We start from the raw sequence: 4,089 nt of genomic DNA, 5'->3' as shown, positions 1-4,089 counted from the left end.
TCTATATTGCCCATTCATTAATGCTTAGTGCTCCAATCTCCCATTGATGGTCTGGTGGCTATTCGGTGCTGCCCTGGCTGCCCTGGCTGCCCTGGCTGCCCCTGGGGCTCGTGGTTGTACTGTACGTATATATGTTGAACTTATTTGGCACCGTACGAAGCCAACCGTGCTAATTGGAGGAAGGGCAATCAATGTTGCTGTATCTCTCGTCTCTCCCGTATCTCCCTGACCACCCACCAACCCTGTTTCTATCCCGAAGTAGTTTTTTTTTCATATTTAAAAGTAGACACTATAAATTAACTTTGTCACATTTATGACTTGTAAGTAATGTAAGAAAAAAATTAAGAGTTTATTTTGGCAGTATACGAATGGAGGAACAATAAACCGGTTGGTGCACAATGCTTTGAATCCAAGAAAGTAAAGTTTGGTAATATCCCCAAGGTGTGGTTAGGAGACATTTACAAGCCAAGTAAGCGCTGAGAGAGCTTCTGAACGCAGTTTATAGACAAGTTTTGGGATCCAGGCCAGGGCTATTATCCCATGATCTAGAGCTCTCCCTTCTGCAACCACTGCCTGTTTCAACAGCCTCAGTTGATACACAACCACGGCCAATCAGAAATAAGTTAGATAAGTTGTGAAGTGGTGCATCAGAAAACTGCACCATCAGAAAAAGTGCAAGCAACTGATGATGCCACAATGTAAAATCCCCCAAATTATAATGGATCTTTATTTCTTTAAGTGCGTATGTTGGGGGCGGGGGTGGATTAGGACCCTAAACTACACAACGTGTAAATACATTTCTTACGACTGGTTTCTTGTGATCTAAAATGGAGATTTTCAAATTGTAGAGCTTGGGTAGGTGCTTTAATTAAATAGATGGTCTAATCTTATTCAATATAACAGCACATGTTTTAATACATACGCTTTCACGACACAACACGATCCGTCATGTTTTTTTCCTTTGCATTGTAGCGTGTAAGTACATTCTGCGTCTATGTACCGAGTTTTAAGTTATCACGCATTTTCTGCAAGTTAAACGTGTCCACACTGGGATACTGTACCGGAGGATGCTGTAGTAGTAGTAGGAAGAAGAAGAAAAGAATCCAACACAAAAGAGAACACCGGGCTCTGGGAATAAACAGGGCACAGTGCCCAGCCTGGCGTCTTTCCATGAGAAATCGAGTTGTGCCAGCATCAGCAGGAAGGCCGCTGGCCAAACGAACTCGTACACAATTGCGATTTAGACGCTTGATTTTCGCATGTAATTTTTTTTGCTCTTAATTGCTTTCAACAATGGGTGGCTCACGAGTGGGAGCACTGATGAGTAACCGCTGAGATGCTGCGTTTGAATGCAGGTTTACATCCGTAAGGGATCTCACGGAGCAGTTCTGTAGCGTCTCCTTCCACAGGCCGTTCTCTTAACGCTAACGCGGGGTGATTTCTTTTGCGAGACTTCCAAATGGATCATCTTGATTTGAAGCTTTCGTGACTGCAGGAATCCAAATGGATACTTTGTCGCACGCCACGATACAGAGAGCACCGTTGGAATAACTTTTTTTGGGGGGGGGTGATAATGAAACGTGTATTTTAAAGCAGTTAAAAGTGTGGTAACTATATAGGACAACTTCAGTAAATATCGAGGGAAACGGTGAGTAGTACCCTAGATGATGGAATAATGTCATTATTGTTGAGGTGAGGAGGGATAGAGTAGCCCAGTCAACATCGCACCCTGGCCAACGTTGACTCAATGTTCGCCCAACGTTGCACGTTTGCTGGCAACGTGCACAGGAGTCTGGGAACGTTGTGTTGGGGTCTGGGTATAGGCTGCGTGATGGGCAGCAGAGGGCAGTGCAGCAACATCCATTTCGCTGCTCTACGTCGAAGCTCCTCGCTCTTCACTAACGCGGAATGACGAGAGTGGTGAAGTGCGTGGTTGGGAATTGTACATTTTCCACTCGTACTATAACGCCAAATTCGCCACGAAAATGATCCCTGCATTGCCAAGCATCCCCCCCAGCAGAGGAGGCAGCAGTATCCACTTGACGGCAAACTTTGGCCAAAAGAAGATAAAACCTCGTACTCGTGTTACTTTGCTGTATAACACTGGAATTTGGTATGGCTTTACTTTATCCACTATATCATGTTTAATGGGATTGTATTCATCAAGCCACTGTTAAGAAAGTGGGGCTTGGGCAGGAGACGTGTATAGCTTAACGAAGTGGCTTATGTGAAATTTTATAGTAGCCAAATACTCTAAATGCATATTGATTCTAAATGTGGAGGGAAAAACCGGAGGACCCGGAGAAAAATCCACGCGACCACGGGGAGAGACACCGCAAACTCCAAATATACAGGCGTCAGGGTCGGGATCGAAACCATGAATTCCTGCATACCAGGCGAGGTAGTTAACATCTCGCCCCCGTGCACACAGAGGAATACGAGAGGAGATGAGTCCCAGTGTGTATCAGGAATAAATATTTACTAATCCGTGCATACAACCTGCTATGACAGGTTCAGAAACGTGGTTACTTAAATAGGACGAAACGTGGCATGCAGCCTGACAAGTTTGCAAATACACACGAAGAGAAATTACATTAGGGGAGGCTCTCATCCAGCAGTAGATTGATTGTACTCTGCACCCCCCCAGTATCATAGCTACCCCTGGTATGTGCTACCACCAATGTTGGTGGTGCTGGCCCATCGGGGGGAAGGCTAAGGAAAATATTTTTGTAGCTCCGCCTCTGCGGGTTCCCGTGCTGTGTTGATGTAAAATAAACGTCGACAAAAGCCGGAGTGCGCGCGTTGAAACGAGAAAAGAGATATGCAAGCGAGATGGAGATGAGAGAGAGCGACAGAGAGATTAATTGGCTTATTTTCTTGGAGGCAAAACAAATGTTCGTTCGAATGTAACGGAGTGCGGGAATCAATGAACGCAACGAAATCTGTCCGTGTGCAGAAGGTGCTGGGTGCGAGGTTGGCCGGGAGCTTTGCGAGGCCTTCCATCCAGCAGTGGATTGACCATGTTGCTGGCGACGATAAGAATCCGAGGTCGAATTTGATGCGCACCAATTTTGTTTTGTTTTGTTAAATAATTTTCATGAATTCTGGGTGAGCGGGTGGGGGACGGTGGGACTCGTGGGGCCGCCCGGATATTTAACTTATTTATTTACTAGACATCTGTGAAAAAAAAGAGTTTGATAGCTCATCGGATACCTCCGATATAAATATGATATTTGGGTCTTTCGGTAAAGTCATGTAGATAGGTTAAAAAAGTAATACAATTATAAAAAAAACTACGACGTTTCGATCGCAACACAAGCGACCGTCACAACGATTTTATTTATTCCACCTGATGACGGTCGCTTGTGTCGCGATTGAAACGTCGTAATTTTTTTGTTACTTTTGTTAATTTTCCTATTTTTTTACCTATCCACGTGACTTTACCGAAAGACCCAAAGAATACGAATTCCTGCAGTCACGAAAAGTCAAAGCAAATATAAATACATATTTCGATTTAAAGCTTTCGTGACTGCAAGAATTCATCTTCTTTGGTTCTTTCGGTAAAGTCACGTAGAATGAGAATAAAATAATAAAAATAACACAATCAAATTCTCACGACGCTTGCGTTGTGGCCGAAACGTCGTGAGAATTTGTGTTATTTTATTATTTTATTCTCATTCTACGTGACTTTACCGAAAGAACCAAAGAAGATAAATACATATTCTAGATACGAACGCATTCAAACTTTTTGTTTGCACGTTCACCGCAAGTCTATGTGGTCACCGCAGACACGATTCCTTGCAAAGATTTCACTTTGGTGTTTTAAAATTTCAACGCCTGTCTTATTGCCAGAAAGGGGAAAAAACCCTATTATCATAACTATTATACTTTCACCTGAAGACGGTCGCTTGCTGTTGCGATCGAAACGTCGTCATCCATTTTTCGTTTACCTACGTGACTTCACCGAACAGAACCAAAAGAGTAACTATTATCACAATTCATTACCGGCAAAGGAGGGCTCATTAACTTTTTTGGGGTGGTGGTTTTCTTTTTTTTTCGCTCACTTGCGCCACTTGCGCCCTCCCCTGC

The sequence above is a fragment of the Petromyzon marinus genome, chromosome 38, assembly GCF_048934315.1.
Source record: "Petromyzon marinus isolate PM22_M1 ecotype Great Lakes invasive population chromosome 38, UKy_Petmar_22M1.pri1.0, whole genome shotgun sequence".
In the NCBI taxonomy this organism is placed as follows: Eukaryota; Metazoa; Chordata; class Hyperoartia; order Petromyzontiformes; family Petromyzontidae; genus Petromyzon; species Petromyzon marinus.
The sequence above is the reverse complement of the archived record's forward strand: the minus strand, read 5'-3'. Positions refer to the sequence as shown.